The following is a 21016-nucleotide window of genomic DNA, read 5'->3' as shown; positions in this document are numbered from 1 at the left end:
CCATGTATACGATCACTATGTGATCGGTACGATCCCTGATCTTTACAGTTCGGGATCGTCCATACCTAGTCCTCATATTTATCTCTTGCTGAGTTCACCTTTAACAGTTGGCTCAATCAGTCCACTGGAACGTTGACTTTTCCTTTGCAACTTTGCAATTATGGTTTTCATCCTAATTTTGGTGAATTCTCTAGTATGAGTTCTGGCTGTTCTGGAGTGGAGGTCGGCATACAGAAACTTGGGGATGTCTGGATGAAGTTTCGGAAGAATAATGGGGAGGTTCAGCTTCGACAAAAATTGAAGGGTAATGTGAAACATTCAGCAAGTCCCATCTTCAATGTAGGTGATAAGGTTTGATTATTATCCAAAAATGTTAGGCTAAAAATACCATCAATGAAGTTGGGTCCTAAATTCATTGGTCCCAATGAGATTCTGGAATTGGTTTATCTGGTGACTTAAGTTGAAACTTCCCCCTTCTCTTCATATCCCTAACCTCTTCCACAGATCCTTGTTAAAGGAGTAAAGAGCACTTTACACGCTGAGATATCGATATCACTAGCGAGCGTACTCGCCCCGTCGGTTGTGCGTCACGGGCAAATCGCTGCCCGTGGCAACATCGCTTACATCTGTCACACGGACTTACCTTCCCTGCGACGTCGCTATGGCCTGCGAACTGCCTCCTATCTAAGGGGGAGGTTCGTGCGGCATCACAGCAACGTCACACGGCAGCCGTCCAATAGAAGCGGAGGGGCGGAGATGAGCGGGACGAACATCCCGCCCACCTCCTTCCTTCCTCATTGCGGGCGGCCGCAGGTACGAGGTTGTTCCTCATTCCTGCGGTGTCACAAATAGCGATGTGTGCTGCCGCAGGAACGACAAACAACCTCGCTACTGACCAGAGAACAATTTTTGGTAAATGAATGACGTATCACAGACCAACTATTTTTGCCTCTTTTGCGATCGTTTAAGGTCGCACATAGGTGTTACATGCTGCGATGTCGCTAACGACGCTGGATGTGCGTCACAAACACAGTGACCCCGACGATATATCGTTAGCGATGTCGCAGCGTGTAAATGGCCCTTAAGTCACTTTGATTTCTTCTCCCTCATCCCCACCTCCTCGTATTTCTGTCAATGGCAGTTTAGAGTACGAGGTACAGAGAATAGTGGATTCTCGGAGGGTCAAAAACCCCCTCTAGTATCCCCTCCATTGGAACGGGTACAGACTGAAGGAGAGATCCTGGGTTCCAGCCCGATCTGAGAAGGACAATTAATTGGTCAGGGCCTTCCATGCAAGGTTTTCTGGGAAACCTATGGGTCCTAAGGCCCCCCTAGAAGATGACATAATGTCATGATTTCACTTCTCACAGTGTCATATGGACTCTGTGAGTGACAGCTCAGCTGCCCTATTGGATCTTGGGTGTGCTGATCTGTCAGTATATTGAGTGACAGCCTAGTTGTCTAATCTAAGTCATTGGCATGCCGGGTGTGTCATTATTATTACTGAGAGCCCAGATGCCTTATCTAGCTGGGCCTGTAGGAGTTAGGGGTGCTTCACACACAGCGAGCTCGCTGCCGAGATCGCTGCTGAGTCACGCTTTTTGTGACGCAGCAGTGACCTCATTAGCGATCTCGCTGTGTGTGACACTGAGCAGCGATCTGGCCCCTGCTGCGAGATCGCTGCTCGTTACACACAGCTCTGGTTCGTTTTATTCAAAGGCGCTCTCCCGCTGTGACACACAGATCGCTGTGTGTGACAGCGAGAGAGCGACAAATGAAGCGAGCAGGGAGCAGGAGCCGGCGTCTGGCAGCTGCGGAGGCTGGTAACTAAGATAAACATCGGGTAACCAAGGTGGTTACCCGATATTTACCTTAGTTACCAGCCTCTGCAGCTCTCATGCTGCCTGTGCTGCCGGCTCTGGCTCACTGCACATGTAGCTGCTGTACACATCGGGTTAATTAACCCGATGTGTACTGTAGCTAAGAGAGCAAAGCTAAGCGGTGTGCGCTGGTAACTAATGTAAACATCGGGTAACCATACCCGATGTTTACCTTAGTTACCAGTGTCCGCAGCTTCCAGACGCCGGCTCCGTGCAAGCGCAGCGTCACTTGCACGTCGCTGCTGGCTGGGGGCTGGTCACTGGTCGCTGGTGAGAGCTGCCTGTTTGACAGCTCACCAGCGACCATGTAGCGATGCAGCAGCGATCCTGACCAGGTCAGATCGCTGGTCGGATCGCTGCTGCATCGCTAAAGTGTGAAGGTACCCTTACTCCAGGTATCACCCATTCAAGGTAATTACTTAGCTATTTATCATGCTTGCCTTGTGTTCCTGTGCTCAGTCTTTGACTTAATGTTTACCTGGTCTTTGAGCTTTTTTTGATGATCTGTTTGCTTAGCCACTTTCTCTTGATTCGCTACCTTACTGGAATAATGACTTCGGACCATGACCAAACTATGCCTTTGTCTTACGATTTTATTTAGGGTATTTGACTCCAGCCCTCTTGACTACCCAGCCTCACAGTTAGCTCATGAGGAGTGACTAGCACCAGAAATTGTCACTACCAGGACTACAATGCAAAATAGCCTTGGTCCAACCTTGCCCCCTCCTTTACTAAGCAGCTCACTTTTAATAGATAATGTACAGAGAAAGCTGTGGTGTGAACAGAGTTAGCTTTCTGAGCTCTGATACATGCTACATCTAAAAACTCTGATTGTGTCAGGTAACAAAAACCTGATGTCAAATTCCCTTTAACTGAAATGGTGTCACCTGAAGTGTGTGTTTAGCAAATGTACGGTAAGAAGAGTGTGACCAAACCTTGTCTAGACGTTTTATTTTTCCGTACATCATTACATGATTAAAAGCATATCTATAAATTAATTGCAGATGTGCGATGGATATGAGTCTTTTCATTCAGTGCTATAATTTATTTTAGGCAAGTGCGAGTGACAACTTTGGTATACTGTGCTTGTGATATAATATAAAAAAACCCTCGAGTTTACAGCTTGAATCTAAGATTATAAACTTCTAGATGTTTAAAAATTTTTATGGAACCATCTATAGAGTCGATTCTTAACGATGATCTTTCATCAAATTTTTCATGTTTAATTGGACACAGGACGTAATAGAGGCTGCAAAATGCAATAAAACATTTTTTAATTACACCTCTCAATTACTGAGCTATTAGCAATAAATGTATTTAGCCCATAATGAGTTAATTTTCGATTAAGTCCAAGTGAGTATTATCAAACAGTTCTCCCTGTATGATGCTGACTATTCATAAGCAGGACCAATTTAGATTGGGTATTGAATTGGGCACCGTTTAATAGCTATTAAACGGTGCCCAATTCAATACCCAATCTAAATTAATTTTAACCGAATATTGATGATTGGAAGGTACTTATATATGCTGTAGGTGCCCCCAATTGAATAATGTATAAGCTAACCCATCTTATTAAATTCCTCACATACTAATTTACTGACACAATGTGCTGAAAACACCTTCTTGGTAGGCCCACTTTGACAGGTTATGACTCTGGAATGCTTAAACGGATCCCGATGATTCTGACATTGTTTTTTCATGACATATTGCACTTCATGATACTTGTAAATTTAGGCTGATAATTTTTGTGTTTATTTATAAAAATTTCAGAAATTTGGCAATTTTCAAACTTTGAAATTTTATGCCCATAAAACCGAGATTTATGTCACACAAAATAGTTACTAAATGACATTTCCAACATGTCTACTTTACACCAGCGCAATTTTTTAACCAAATTCTTTTTGTTGGGAAGTTAGAAGGGTTCATCAGCAATTTCTCATTTTTCCAACAAAATTTATAAAACTTTTTTTTTTAGGCACCACATCATATTTGAAGTGAGTTTGAGAAGCTTAGGTGACAGAAAGTACCCAAAAGTGACACCATTCTGAAAACTACACACCTCACACTGCTCAAAACCACATCCTAGAAGTTTCTTCCATTTTCATGTGGAAGAAATACATGAAAAATTTACTTTTTTTTTACACAAAAATGTTAATTTAGCCATAAAATTTAGCATTGTTACAAAGGGTATCAGGAAAAAATGCACCATAAAATGTATTGTATAATTTGTCCTGAGTAAGCTGATACCTCAAATGTGCTGGAAATCAATTTGTTGGGTGCACGGCAGAGCTTGTAAGGAAAGGAGCGCCTTTCAAATTTTTTAAAGCAAAATTAGCTGGAATCATTAATGGATGCCATGTCGCGTTTGGAGACCCCCTGAGGTTCCTAAACAATAGAGCTCTCCCACAAGTGACCCCATTTAGGAAACTAGACCCCTCAAGGAATTTATATTGATGTTTAGTGAGCTTTTTGAACCCTTGGGGGCTTCACAGAAGTTTATAATGTTGAACCGTGAAAATCTATATATATTTTTATTAACCACAAAATTGTTACTTCAACAAGGTAGTTTTTTTTTATTTACAAAGGTATCAGGAAAAAGTGCACTATAAAATTTATTGTGCAATTTCTTCTGAGTGTGCAGATACCTCATATATGGTGGAAATAAATTATTTGGGCACATGGCAGGGCTCGGAAGGGAAGGAATGCCATTTGAATTTTTGATTGCAAAATTAGCTGGAATCTTTAGCGGATACCATGTTCCGTTTGGAGATCCCCTGAGGTACCTAAACAGTGGAGCTCCCCCACAAGTGACCATATTTTGGAAACTAGACCCCTCAAGGAATTTTTCTAGATGGTTGGTGAGCACCTTGAACCCCCGATGGCTTCACAGAATTTTATAACGTTAAGCTGGGAAAATGAAAAAAAAAAAATTAACCCCAAAAATGTTGCGTTAACGCCAAATTTTCAAACTCACTAGGGTAACAGGAGATAATGAACCATAAAATTTATTGTGTAATTTCTCCTGATTACACCAGTACCCTGTATTTAGTCGAAAACTACTTTTGAGGCACAGTACAAAATGAAGAGGGGAAGGAGCGCAATGGTATCATGGTATCAAACACAGTGAATGTTGCAGAATTAAAAAGTGCAAATAAGCCCTTGTCATGCCCAGTGCATTGTAGTGCCCGTACATTGTGTCCAGCTCGTGCTTTTGTAAACCTGCACCCTGTACATTTAAGTGGGCTCTCATCACTACAACAATGCCAAACATGTAGATGCTAACTGTGGTTTAGGCACATTGTGGGGCTCAGAAGAGAGAGGGGCATTTGGAATGGGAGCATAGATTTTGCTGGATTTCTTTTTTAAGGGGGAAGCCATAGTGTTTTTCAAGAGCTTTTGTGCTACCAGTAATGTGGAAGCCCCCCATATTTCCAATAGCCGATGAAAGACCTGAGTGGGGACTTGTGTTTTAATGGGTTGAGTTGAATGCTATTTGGTGACAATTTTGGTGCAGAACATTTTGGGTCAGTTCATATTTAGCTTGTGCTGCTATTTGGTGACAATTTTCGTGCAGAACATTTTGGGTCAGTTCACATTACATTGTGCTCAATGCCGAGCGTTTACATTGGGGTTTCCATCAAAATCTCCAAAATACATAATTCAGGTGAAATCCTCAACAGATCTATTCACTAATGAGGCAGCAGACTGTTTTCCCAGCTAAGGAAACTCGCGTCCCCATAGCATAAATTGACATGCTGCATCTAGGAAAGCCGCACTACATGTCAGTTTTTGCTATTGAGAAAGGAAGCACAGTGGGCATGGGATTTCTATCAATCCATCCACTGTGCTTGTACCGCACAATGCAGCAGTTTGGATGCAGTGAAAAGACGCTGTGTCCAATATGCTGCTAATCCTGATCGTGGGCGCACACACTTATACGTAATCTCAATGCAAGTGCTCAGCGTAGAGCGCAGGATAAATATGAGCCGCGCCATACTGCAATCTTTTAGAGACAGAATGAACAAATCAATAGCAGTTGAAGAATTGGCTTTATTTATTTATTTTTTATGCAGTTCACTTTACGATATACGTGATTAGGTGGCTTTATTCCTCTGGTCAGTACGATTACAGTGATACCAGGTTTATATCGTTTTTTAGGTTTGGCAACTATCACACTAAGAAATGCTTTTTACAAAGTAAAGGTTTTTTGCACCACAGGATTTTGAAGGCTATAGTTTTTTTATTTTTCTGCTGACAGAGTCATGTGAGGCCTTGTTTATTGCAGGATGAGTTGAGTTTTTATTGGTACCATTTTCGGTAACATAATAATTTTTGACCGCTTTTTATTCCAGTTTTTGTTACGCAAAATCAAGAAGAAACAGCAACTCAGGAAAAGTTGTGGTTTTTGTATTTTTTTACGCTGCTCACAGTGCCATAAATGTGATAAGATAGCTTTATTCTTCAAATCAGTATGATTACAGCGATATCATATTTATATAGTTTTTTTTGTTTTGCTGCTTCTACACCATAAAAACTCATTTATAGGAAAAAAAAAACCAGTTTGTTACGGTTCGGGGTTCTGTTTTGCCTCGAACCGGTCCAGTCCCATCATTGACTTCCACATTGGGGTCGGTCAACTCCGCAGCACCACCTGGCAGTCGCTTGAGGCATCAGGCGACTAGAGTTTTGTACCATCCTGAGCCTAAGTGCTCATACAACCACACTGAGCCTGTGCGTGATGTCGTCAATGACAAGGCAGTTACTGATTGGTCATTAGTGACATCAGCGATGAAGTGGCAACCGCTGATTGGACATCATGATATCAGCAGTGACGTGGCAGCCTCTGTATGGCTGCAGCTGACGCCATTACCACATGCCATGTGGCCTGGGCCAGGGAGGCAGCTAATAAAGGCCCGTAGCTTCGCCCATCGGCGCCCAAGCATCACATTCTGTATGCTGACAGCTAAAGCAGCTAAACTAGCTGTGAGAGTGTGTGGGTTCCTGCACCATTTACCTGTAGTGCTTATGGCAGGCATTTATATAGAAAAGGACAGTGACTATTTCAGGGTTCAGCAATAGTGTCGGGTATTCGTGCACACCTGTACTCCGGTACGGTGAGGGTCAACCCATTGTCCTACCAGTTCTCAGGTCTCCAGTATCACTAGCTGGTTACCTTCTCGGCCTGACGTGTCCCGTACACACGTGACCGGTGGTCTGCAGAGCTTGAGGCAGACGTGTGTGTGTGTACCAGTTGCTGTGTACCTGGCGATGCCAACTGTGTAGTCCGCTCGGTCTGACGTGCCTCTACGCACGTGATCGATACCTGTATACCTGTATACGGTCAGTCGTGCCCCGTACGCACGTGACCAGTTCCTAGTTTATGTCCCTGGTGTCCTAGTGAGTGTAACTGGGTCACCTGTTGGTCTAACGTGTCTCTACACACGTGACCAGCACACGTGTACCTGTGAAGTCAACAGGGACACGTTACACGTTGGAGTGGGACCTTAACATCCCCTTCGTTACTATTTCAGTTCACCTGTGTTGCTGTGTGCATTTACCAGTCCTGTTGCGGCCTTGTCATCTGCCCAGCAGACTTCGGGCGATGATTGGTTTCATATTATTTTATATCCAATCGTCCCCTCCGTAACACAGTTTTTGCATTGTTGCATTGAGAGCTATAGCTTTTTTATTTTTTTGTTAACAGAGCTTTATGGCAGCTTGTTTTTTGTGGGAAACAATGGCATTTTCAGCTGTACCATTTTTATTTATATAAGACTTTTTGATCGTGTTTTATTCCACTTTTTGTCAGCTCTATGTTGAAAAGACACGGTTTTTGCTACTTATTTATTTTTTTTTTTTACCGTGTTCACTGAAGGGGTTATCTAGAGTGACAGTTTTATAGCTCGGGTTATTACGAACGTGGCAATACCAAATATGTGTACTTTTTTATTTTATTTATACAAATATAACTATTTACTGGAATATTTTTTCTTTATTTTTATATTTTCTAAAAAAATATTTTTATTTTTTTTAAACTTTTTTTTACTTTTTCACTTAGTGCCTTTATGGGACAGCACCCTACAGTGCTCTGATCGCAGCTGCAGTATTCTGCAGTGCTCGATCACTGCAGGACTCGGCAGCTGTCAGCGCTGCACTGAGAAAGTCTGTGTGATCATGCTGTAGGCATGATCACACCAGTTCTTTGTAGGCTCCCAGTAGTCAGGTGAACTGGAAGTCATCATGATGACCTCAGGTCACCATGACATCGATTGGGCCCTCGCGATTACTGTAACACCCCAGAGGGCAGGTGCTGTAACCTATTCGTTACCGGGCTGGGGGTGCAGATCCTTTGCATCATCACGGGGTGGCCTGGCCCGATTCCATTGCCCCGAGGCGTACGAAAAGGAGTGTTGAGGGCGGTAGGAAGGATGGAGGTGGTAGTTGGAGGTGGAGGATGGGGGTGACGGTGAGGAAAGTCTTTTAAGATCGTGATGCCACCTGTAGTACGCAGCCAGGGATGGAAGGCCGCTGCTGCGCGTGCTGCTCTCCGGGGCTCATGGTGAGGCTCGCAACCAGGATGGTATCGCTCCCCACAGGCGGAGCGGGATTACCCCAGGGAGGATTACAGAGTACGGACGGAAAGTGGTGGTAGTCCCCGTTGACGCCGCCGCCGGTAAAGCAGAGGCAGTGGCTGCGGTTCCTGGTCTTTTTACTCACAAGTAGTTTAGGCGCTGACCCAGAGTACCGATCTCTGCCACGATGGTCTCCAGCCGATCCCGGATAGTCGGCGGTAACCGCCGGTGCCCATTAAAGTCTTTTAGTGAAGTGTCCCTCAGTTGCTATTCGGAACCCGGGCCGAGCCTCCTGCTCTAAGTCACGGGCCCACGAAGAGAGAGAAACACTAACTCCTGTTGTCAGTGCTAGGTGTTACCACAAGATGTGCCCGGGAAAGGTCTGCTGTAAGTGTAATGGTTGTGCCTACTTCTAACCCATGTGGTGACTGGCCCCGGTGGTTGTCCTAGCAACTGGGAAATTCCCATGCTTCATGATGGCTAGCTATCCTGTCTGCCCTAGTCCAACCCCCTGTAATAAAGCACTTTGCCGTTGTATGTGTGTGTTTTGTGAAGGCACTGGCAGTTAACCCCCTCCTAACCCGGGATAGATATTACCCCTGAAAAGTTTTGTAATACCCTGTGGCATCTGAAGCCCAGGGGCACCACATTTCCCGGTGGCAAATGGCAACACTCCAGGGCTGCAACATTTTACAAAGATTACCGCATTTTGTCATGCATTAAACCAAACAATATTTCTTCCCTTTTTGGGATACACAGCAAATAAAACATTTCAAACATTTCAACTTTTTCAGACAGGTCAGCAAGTTATATCAATTTTCGAAGTGCAGCATAGTAAATCAACATTAACTAACTATCACTCTTTCTTTTCTGCCGCTTCTGGTGGAGATGGCTGTACCAGGGAATCGGTCCCGGCCCCCTGGTTCTGGACATTCATGGGACAGTGTTGTGAATACATTTGGATTAGATTCCAGTTTGGGGCTCCTTCTTGTGGTCAGTGCTGGTAATGCAGCTGACTTGCTGAGTGGGAACTGGACAGATGAGTAGGATTTGCAATCAGGCCATTTAGTTTGGGCCTATATAACTATGTAGCTTCCTTTTGTTCCTTGATGGTGCTCATTTGTATTTCCTGTTGTAACGTCCTGGAGGTGGATTCACGGGACCGTGCACCGGACTCCCCCAGAGAGGCAACCAAGAGCTAACCCCTATACAGGGACTGTCTGGTCACCCCACCAGAGGGCCTAAATGCATGGCAGCCGGAACACAGGGAGTACGGGGTACGGGTCCTTCAGAGAGTGGCACGGGAGATGACTTATAGTCCAACGAGAACTGGAGGCAGGACAGATGATGGGAACCGGGTACACGTGCCAAGTAGTCACAGCCGACTGAATAGGATAACTGAAGTGAGCACTAATATATATATATGAGTGCAAGTCAAAAATACATACTATATATAAGAATAAGGCTGCACATCAAACTTAGATAATGGTATAATGCCTCAAGCATATGGAAAAATATTGGAATATACAATGAAAAATGCTACTTGCTAATTTGAACATGTGAATAATGAATTGCATACCTGCTATGAATATTAGGAAAAAGGAGATATTTAGCAATCGCATTGATCAATGTAACTGAGCCCCAAAACCTCGTCAAGGTATATCTCTATATTGGGGTCCCTAGCTCTGTGACCCTAACTGTGTGTCATCTCATTGCAATTAAAAACTGCTATGGGTGGAGAGGGGTAACTAAGGACTTTCTTATATAGGAGATGGAAAAAACATGGCCGAAAGGGGCGGAGCTGTGTTCACATTCAGAAAAAAAAAAAAAAAAAAACTACATATAACTGAATAGGATAACTGAAGTGAGCACTAATATATATATATGAGTGCAAGCCAAAAATACATACTATATATAAGAATAAGGCTGCACATCAAACTTAGATAATGGTATAATGCCTCAAGCATATGGAAAAATATTGGAATATACAATGAAAAATGCTACTTGCTAATTTGAACATGTGAATAATGAATTGCATACCTGCTATGAATATTAGGAAAAAGGAGATATTTAGCAATCGCATTGATCAATGTAACTGAGGCCCAAAACCTCGTCAAGGTATATCTCTATATTGGGGTCCCTAGCTCTGTGACCCTAACTGTGTGTCATCTCATTGCAATTAAAAACTGCTATGGGTGGAGAGGGGTAACTAAGGACTTTCTTATATAGGAGATGGAAAAAACATGGCCGAAAGGGGCGGAGCTGTGTTCACATTCAGAAAAAAAAAAAAAAACTACATATAACTGAATAGGATAACTGAAGTGAGCACTAATATATATATATATGAGAGCAAGCCAAAAATACATACTATATATAAGAATAAGGCTGCACATCAAACTTAGATAATGGTATAATGCCTCAAGCATATGGAAAAATATTGGAATATACAATGAAAAATGCTACTTGCTAATTTGAACATGTGAATAATGAATTGCATACCTGCTATGAATATTAGGAAAAAGGAGATATTTAGCAATCGCATTGATCAATGTAACTGAGCCCCAAAACCTCGTCAAGGTATATCTCTATATTGGGGTCCCTAGCTCTGTGACCCTAACTGTGTGTCATCTCATTGCAATTAAAAACTGCTATGGGTGGAGAGGGGTAACTAAGGACTTTCTTATATAGGAGATGGAAAAAACATGGCCGAAAGGGGCGGAGCTGTGTTCACATTCAGAAAAAAAAAAAAAAACTACATATAACTGAATAGGATAACTGAAGTGAGCACTAATATATATATATGAGTGCAAGCCAAAAATACATACTATATATAAGAATAAGGCTGCACATCAAACTTAGATAATGGTATAATGCCTCAAGCACATGGAAAAATATTGGAATATACAATGAAAAATGCTACTTGCTAATTTGAACATGTGAATAATGAATTGCATACCTGCTATGAATATTAGGAAAAAGGAGATATTTAGCAATCGCATTGATCAATGTAACTGAGCCCCAAAACCTCGTCAAGGTATATCTCTATATTGGGGTCCCTAGCTCTGTGACCCTAACTGTGTGTCATCTCATTGCAATTAAAAACTGCTATGGGTGGAGAGGGGTAACTAAGGACTTTCTTATATATGTTTTTTCCATCTCCTATATAAGAAAGTCCTTAGTTACCCCTCTCCACCCATAGCAGTTTTTAATTGCAATGAGATGACACACAGTTAGGGTCACAGAGCTAGGGACCCCAATATAGAGATATACCTTGACGAGGTTTTGGGGCTCAGTTACATTGATCAATGCGATTGCTAAATATCTCCTTTTTCCTAATATTCATAGCAGGTATGCAATTCATTATTCACATGTTCAAATTAGCAAGTAGCATTTTTCATTGTATATTCCAATATTTTTCCATATGCTTGAGGCATTATACCATTATCTAAGTTTGATGTGCAGCCTTATTCTTATATATAGTATGTATTTTTGGCTTGCACTCATATATATATATTAGTGCTCACTTCAGTTATCCTATTCAGTTATATGTAGTTTTTTTTTTTTTTTTTCTGAATGTGAACACAGCTCCGCCCCTTTCGGCCATGTTTTTTCCATCTCCTATATAAGAAAGTCCTTAGTTACCCCTCTCCACCCATAGCAGTTTTTAATTGCAATGAGATGACACACAGTTAGGGTCACAGAGCTAGGGACCCCAATATAGAGATATACCTTGACGAGGTTTTGGGGCTCAGTTACATTGATCAATGCGATTGCTAAATATCTCCTTTTTCCTAATATTCATAGCAGGTATGCAATTCATTATTCACATGTTCAAATTAGCAAGTAGCATTTTTCATTGTATATTCCAATATTTTTCCATATGCTTGAGGCATTATACCATTATCTAAGTTTGATGTGCAGCCTTATTCTTATATATAGTATGTATTTTTGGCTTGCACTCATATATATATTAGTGCTCACTTCAGTTATCCTATTCAGTTATATGTAGTTTTTGTTTGTTTTTTTTTTCTGAATGTGAACACAGCTCCGCCCCTTTCGGCCATGTTTTTTCCATCTCCTATATAAGAAAGTCCTTAGTTACCCCTCTCCACCCATAGCAGTTTTTAATTGCAATGAGATGACACACAGTTAGGGTCACAGAGCTAGGGACCCCAATATAGAGATATACCTTGACGAGGTTTTGGGGCTCACTTACATTGATCAATGCGATTGCTAAATATCTCCTTTTTCCTAATATTCATAGCAGGTATGCAATTCATTATTCACATGTTCAAATTAGCAAGTAGCATTTTTTATTGTATATTCCAATATTTTTCCATATGCTTGAGGCATTATACCATTATCTAAGTTTGATGTGCAGCCTTATTCTTATATATAGTATGTATTTTTGGCTTGCACTCATATATATATATTAGTGCTCACTTCAGTTATCCTATTCAGTTATATGTAGTTTTTTTTTTTTTTTTCTGAATGTGAACACAGCTCCGCCCCTTTCGGCCATGTTTTTTCCATCTCCTATATAAGAAAGTCCTTAGTTACCCCTCTCCACCCATAGCAGTTTTTAATTGCAATGAGATGACACACAGTTAGGGTCACAGAGCTAGGGACCCCAATATAGAGATATACCTTGACGAGGTTTTGGGGCTCAGTTACATTGATCAATGCGATTGCTAAATATCTCCTTTTTCCTAATATTCATAGCAGGTATGCAATTCATTATTCACATGTTCAAATTAGCAAGTAGCATTTTTCATTGTATATTCCAATATTTTTCCATATGCTTGAGGCATTATACCATTATCTAAGTTTGATGTGCAGCCTTATTCTTATATATAGTATGTATTTTTGGCTTGCACTCATATATATATTAGTGCTCACTTCAGTTATCCTATTCAGTTATATGTAGTTTTTTTTTTTTTTTTTTTTCTGAATGTGAACACAGCTCCGCCCCTTTCGGCCATGTTTTTTCCATCTCCTATATAAGAAAGTCCTTAGTTACCCCTCTCCACCCATAGCAGTTTTTAATTGCAATGAGATGACACACAGTTAGGGTCACAGAGCTAGGGACCCCAATATAGAGATATACCTTGACGAGGTTTTGGGGCTCAGTTACATTGATCAATGCGATTGCTAAATATCTCCTTTTTCCTAATATTCATAGCAGGTATGCAATTCATTATTCACATGTTCAAATTAGCAAGTAGCATTTTTTATTGTATATTCCAATATTTTTCCATATGCTTGAGGCATTATACCATTATCTAAGTTTGATGTGCAGCCTTATTCTTATATATAGTATGTATTTTTGGCTTGCACTCATATATATATATTAGTGCTCACTTCAGTTATCCTATTCAGTTATATGTAGTTTTTTTTTTTTTTTTTCTGAATGTGAACACAGCTCCGCCCCTTTCGGCCATGTTTTTTCCATCTCCTATATAAGAAAGTCCTTAGTTACCCCTCTCCACCCATAGCAGTTTTTAATTGCAATGAGATGACACACAGTTAGGGTCACAGAGCTAGGGACCCCAATATAGAGATATACCTTGACGAGGTTTTGGGGCTCAGTTACATTGATCAATGCGATTGCTAAATATCTCCTTTTTCCTAATATTCATAGCAGGTATGCAATTCATTATTCACATGTTCAAATTAGCAAGTAGCATTTTTCATTGTATATTCCAATATTTTTCCATATGCTTGAGGCATTATACCATTATCTAAGTTTGATGTGCAGCCTTATTCTTATATATAGTATGTATTTTTGGCTTGCACTCATATATATATTAGTGCTCACTTCAGTTATCCTATTCAGTTATATGTAGTTTTTGTTTGTTTTTTTTTTCTGAATGTGAACACAGCTCCGCCCCTTTCGGCCATGTTTTTTCCATCTCCTATATAAGAAAGTCCTTAGTTACCCCTCTCCACCCATAGCAGTTTTTAATTGCAATGAGATGACACACAGTTAGGGTCACAGAGCTAGGGACCCCAATATAGAGATATACCTTGACGAGGTTTTGGGGCTCACTTACATTGATCAATGCGATTGCTAAATATCTCCTTTTTCCTAATATTCATAGCAGGTATGCAATTCATTATTCACATGTTCAAATTAGCAAGTAGCATTTTTTATTGTATATTCCAATATTTTTCCATATGCTTGAGGCATTATACCATTATCTAAGTTTGATGTGCAGCCTTATTCTTATATATAGTATGTATTTTTGGCTTGCACTCATATATATATATTAGTGCTCACTTCAGTTATCCTATTCAGTTATATGTAGTTTTTTTTTTTTTTTTCTGAATGTGAACACAGCTCCGCCCCTTTCGGCCATGTTTTTTCCATCTCCTATATAAGAAAGTCCTTAGTTACCCCTCTCCACCCATAGCAGTTTTTAATTGCAATGAGATGACACACAGTTAGGGTCACAGAGCTAGGGACCCCAATATAGAGATATACCTTGACGAGGTTTTGGGGCTCAGTTACATTGATCAATGCGATTGCTAAATATCTCCTTTTTCCTAATATTCATAGCAGGTATGCAATTCATTATTCACATGTTCAAATTAGCAAGTAGCATTTTTCATTGTATATTCCAATATTTTTCCATATGCTTGAGGCATTATACCATTATCTAAGTTTGATGTGCAGCCTTATTCTTATATATAGTATGTATTTTTGGCTTGCACTCATATATATATTAGTGCTCACTTCAGTTATCCTATTCAGTTATATGTAGTTTTTTTTTTTTTTTTTTTTCTGAATGTGAACACAGCTCCGCCCCTTTCGGCCATGTTTTTTCCATCTCCTATATAAGAAAGTCCTTAGTTACCCCTCTCCACCCATAGCAGTTTTTAATTGCAATGAGATGACACACAGTTAGGGTCACAGAGCTAGGGACCCCAATATAGAGATATACCTTGACGAGGTTTTGGGGCTCAGTTACATTGATCAATGCGATTGCTAAATATCTCCTTTTTCCTAATATTCATAGCAGGTATGCAATTCATTATTCACATGTTCAAATTAGCAAGTAGCATTTTTCATTGTATATTCCAATATTTTTCCATATGCTTGAGGCATTATACCATTATCTAAGTTTGATGTGCAGCCTTATTCTTTCTTATATATAGTATGTATTTTTGGCTTGCACTCATATATATATATATTAGTGCTCACTTCAGTTATCCTATTCAGTTATATGTAGTTTTTTTTTTTTTTTCTGAATGTGAACACAGCTCCGCCCCTTTCGGCCATGTTTTTTCCATCTCCTATATAAGAAAGTCCTTAGTTACCCCTCTCCACCCATAGCAGTTTTTAATTGCAATGAGATGACACACAGTTAGGGTCACAGAGCTAGGGACCCCAATATAGAGATATACCTTGACGAGGTTTTGGGGCTCAGTTACATTGATCAATGCGATTGCTAAATATCTCCTTTTTCCTAATATTCATAGCAGGTATGCAATTCATTATTCACATGTTTAAATTAGCAAGTAGCATTTTTCATTGTATATTCCAATATTTTTCCATATGCTTGAGGCATTATACCATTATCTAAGTTTGATGTGCAGCCTTATTCTTATATAAAGTAGTCACAGCCGACGGGGTCCAGATCCAGCGGGACGTGCAGGCTGGAGCTTCCAGATAAAGTCCAGGTGACGGGTTCAGGCTGACGGGAGATGGCAGGATCCTCATCAAACAGTCACCGGGACACCTGGGTAATCGGCACTCTGGGACCAGGTTAGGATGGCAGACGGGCTCTGCGGAATAGACAGGGTTAATCTGGGTACAAGACACAGAGGGACCTGAACACCAAGCTATGGGAACACGTTGAACAGGCACCGCCCACAGGGAAAAGGAAGTCTTATATACCCAGTACCTGTAATTAGCCATATCCTGTTCCCGGAATGCTGGCCCTTTAAGAAGAGGTGAGTGATCGCGCACCCTAATGCGCATGCGCGAGGTCCGAGTGCCGGAGACCAGAACAGGAAGCGGCTGGGAAGGTGAAGCAGATGCAGGGGAGCCAGAGGGAGTGTCCGGGGTCACAGAGGAATGCCAGGACCGGCTGACGGAGGGCACAGAGGACGTACAGGAGGGGGAGTGAGAGGGACCGCCGCGGGCAGGAGAACCGGAGACCGGAGCGGTGAGTGACAGGCGGCGACGGGACCCGGGGATTGTGACACCTGTGTTCTAAGGACTTCCTGAAACCAGCCCTTTTCTCTGTGTCTGCCAGAACTCCTCTCAGATAAGTTGGTCTTGTACCTCTGCTTATGGTTTTTCACTTTCTTGTGATTTTGCCTGTGTGGAGTTCCTGGTGGAATTGGATTATTCCCTGCTGGGAGTATCTGTGTAACTTGCTCCATGTTCTGTTATGTATTGTGTTTTGTCATGCTTGGTACAATATTCAGTCCCCTCTCTATATCAATGTTTTTCTTAGATCCCAGTAACAACAGAGTACTGATATAGCGGAGGAGATCCTGTTCAGGCTCAGTATTTTTCCATGTCAGGCGTGCTGGTATTTATTAGAGTTTTTACGGCTGCAGTCAGTGCTCTTTCCTATTCTTTCGTATGCAGATAGTTTTGGGCCTCATCTTTGCGGACTCTGTTCTCTAGTTCGTATTGTGTTTTCCTATATCACCGTAATCTTTATATGTGGGGGACTATCTATATCTTTGGGGACTACTCCGAGGCAGATTAGCTTTTCTACATTTCTCTCTGTTAGAGTTTTTAGTTCTCCGGCTGTGTCGAGATGAGTAGGTTATCGTAGGCTCGACCCACGGCTACTTCTAGTTGTGTGTCAGTATTAGGTCTGCAGTCCTCTAACGTTCCAGCCACTCTGGTTATTTTCTGAGTTTCCGAGTTATTGCTCTTTTTCTGATCCTCCTCGGTCACTGGATCACAACAGGACATCCTCTTGCAAAATGTCCCGCTTTACCACAATAGCGACAGATGGGCTGGCCGTCGGTAGTATGCCGATCAGGAACTTGGGACAACGGGTCCTTGCTGCGTCGTCGCTAGGGAAGGTTGTCAGCACTGGAAACCAGTTCAATGGATAACGGTAGCTGTTTCACATGCTTGTACTGCATTACATGGGTTAAGGCGGACACACACTTGACCAGCTTCTGAATCTGGAGTCGCCAATCATCGGGGGGGATCATTTTCCACGACTTTCTCTTTGGCATCCACCTTTTGCTTGGCAGTGAACACAGGATTTAACTGAGATGGCCCGGTCTTTGAATTCGGCAAAGCTGATGTCTGGGTGTTGGCATGGCTACGATACGCAGCTGGGTTCGGTGAGCATCAGACAAAAGCCCCTCCAGAAACTGGTTGGTCAGTATGCGTATTCAGTATTTTCATCCCCCACCTCTGCTAATGCCACCTCCTTGACTGCTTTCATTGCCTCCTGCAGATTTAAAGCATAATCCCGTATGCTCTCCTGCTGGGCCCTTTGCTTGCATCCATAAAACTGCATTTTTATCTTAGACGGTGTACGGTTATAAAAGGTTACCTTCAGCTTAAGGCCCAGTCACACTAAACAACTTACCAGCGATCCCAACAACGATCAAACCTGATAGGGATCGCTGGTAAGTTGCTAGGAGGTTGCTGGTGAGATGTCACACTAAGCGACGCTCCAGCAACCTGACCTGGCAGGGATCGCTGGAGCGTGGCTACACGAGTTGCTGGTGAGCCCACCAGCAACCAGTGTCCCAGCCCCCAGCCAGCAGCGCCGCGTGGAAGATGCTACACTTGGTAACTAAGGTAAATATCGGGTAACCAACCCGATATTTACCTTGGTTACCAGCGCACGCAGCTACACGTGCAGAGAGCAGGGAGCAGCACACACCGCTTAGCGCTGGCTCCCTGCTCTCCTAGTTACAGCACACATCGGGTTAATTACCCGATGTGTGCTGCATCTACATGTGCACAGAGCAGGGAGCAGCGCACACCACTTAGCGCTAGCTCCCTGCTCTCCTAGTTACAGTACACATCGGGTTAATTACCCGATGTGTACTGCAGCTAAATGTGCACAGAGCAGGGAGCAGCGCACACTGCTTAGCGCTGGCTCCCTGCTCTCCTAGTTACAGCACACATTGGGTTAATTACCCGATGTGTGCTGTAGCTACATGTGCACAGAGCAGGAGCCGGCACTGACAGTGAGAGTGGAGGAGGCTGGTAACGAAGGTAAATATCGGGTAACCAAGGACAGGGCTTCTTGGTTACCCGATGTTTACATTGGTTACCAGCGTCCGCAGAAGCCGGCTCCTGCTGCCTGCACATTTAGTTGTTGCTGTCTCGCTGTCACACACAGCGATCTGTGCTTCACAGCGGGACAGCAACAACTAAAAAATGGCCCAGGACATTCAGCAACAACCAACGACCTCACAGCAGGGGGCAGGTTGTTGCTGGATGTCACACACAGCAACATCGCTAGCAACATCGCTGCTACGTCACAAAAGTTGTTCGTTAGCAGCGATGTTGCTAGCGATGTTGCTTAGTGTGACGGGGCCTTTAGCTAAAATGTCCTTCACCACCCTCTTGTGAGTCTCCGGCCAGGACCTGACCTCCCTCTGGGCTGCTCCAGTTAACTGAGCAATGAGAATGTTAGCTTTCTGGCTCTCCATTAGAGCATAGATACGATATATGCCATACAGTCGCTCCTTGAAATCAGACAAGGTGTAGGCTTCTCCAGAATATTGTGGCAGCCAAGTCGCTCCTGGAAGGTAAGGCATGGTAAACAGGATTACCGAAGCAGCGACTACTGCAGCAGGGACAGCCTCTGCTTCCTCCTCAGCGGACATATTACTTTTTGGTCTTTGCTTTCTAACTGGCTCTGCAGCGGAACTCCTGTTCGTGCCTTTTCCTATGGGCTCCGTCCACGACGGCATGTCCCCTCTATTCCCACTCTTTGTAGTAATGGCGTCTGCTGATTTTATTAATACGCCACATACAGTCCATAAACAGAAAGTTCAATAGGTGCACAGTACCCGATGGTTGCGGGCACAAATATCCTGTTTGCGACGCCAAATGTAGCGCCCCACGGGGCAGGTGTTTTAACCTACTCGTTGCCGGGCTGACGGTGAGGAAAGTCTTTTAAGATCGTGACGCCACCTGTGGTACGCGGTCAGGGATGGGGGGCCGCCGCTGCGGGTGCTGCTCTCCGGGGCTGATGGTTAGGGTCGCAGCCGGGATGGTATCACTCACCATAGGCGGAGCGGGATTACCCCAGGGAGGATTACGGAGTACGGACGGGGAGTGGTGATAGTCGCCGTTGGTGCTGCAGTGCTGGGCGACGGCGACGGTAAAGGAGAGGCAGAGGCAGGGGCTGCGGATACAGGTCTTTTACTCACAAGTAGTTCAGGCGCTGCCCCAGAGTACCGATCTCTGCCACGATGGGCTCCAGCTGATCCCGGATAGTCAGCGGTCACCTCTGGTGCCCATGAAAGTCTTTTAGAGAAGTGTCCCTGGGTTGCTATCTGGAACCTGGGCCGAGCCTCCTGCTCTACGCCACAGGCCCACAAAGAGAGAGAAACACTAACTCCTGTTGTCAGTGCTAAGTGTTATCTCAAGCTGTGCCCGGGAAAGGTCTGCTGTAAGTGTGATGGTTGCACCTACGGTACTTCTACCCCATGTAGTACCCTTCCCCGGTGGTTGTCCTAGCAACTGAGAAAGTCCCATGCTTCGTGATGGCTAACTATCCTTTCTGCCCTAGTCCAACCCCCTGTGAGAAAGCACCTTGCTGTTATATGTGTGTGTTTTGCGAAGGCACTGGCAGTTAACCCCCTCCTAACCTGGGATAGATATTACCCCTGAAAAGTTTTGTAGTAACTTGTGGCACCTAAAGCCCAGGGGCGCCACATTGCATTGCAGGGATTCAGATCAGATAGGAGAGGAAGCGCAATCCAACTCCCAATCTTCTAAGTGTCGCGATTGGTATTGATCCTGGCAGTTAGGGGGTTAAGCATCCAGGGCTGGTGCAGGCACTGTCCCTGGCTGGGGGGCAGAGGCCCCTGTGCCCTCGTGATTTTTGGGACATCCTGGTACGTCCCTTGGTCGTTAAGTCACATTAACATAGGACGTACCATTACGTCCTGCGGTCAAGAAGGGTTTAAAATGATGTCACTTTTGGGGGGTTTTCAATACAGTATATAGGCCCCACAAAGGCCATTTAAAAGTTTTCTAATTTTCTTGAAAAAGCGAGAAATTGTTGCTAAACTTTTGATCCTTCTAACGTCCTAACAAAATAAAATTACATTTGAAAAATGATGTAGATACAAAGTAGACGTATGGGAAATGTTATTTACTGATTATTTTCTACACCATGACTAACTGGTTTACAAATATAAAAAAAATTGCTAAATTTTCAAAATATTTTCCAAAATTCAGATATTTTTACAAATAAACACAAAAAATATTGACATACTTTAAAACTAACATAAAGTACAATGTCTCATGAAAAAGCTGTCACAGAGTCATTGGGATCCATTGAAGTGTTCCGGATAATTACCATATAAAGTGACACTGGTCAGATTTAAAAC

Source organism: Anomaloglossus baeobatrachus, chromosome 2 (genome assembly GCF_048569485.1).
Source record: "Anomaloglossus baeobatrachus isolate aAnoBae1 chromosome 2, aAnoBae1.hap1, whole genome shotgun sequence".
NCBI lineage: Eukaryota > Metazoa > Chordata > Amphibia > Anura > Aromobatidae > Anomaloglossus > Anomaloglossus baeobatrachus.
Note: the sequence above shows the minus strand (reverse complement) of the source record.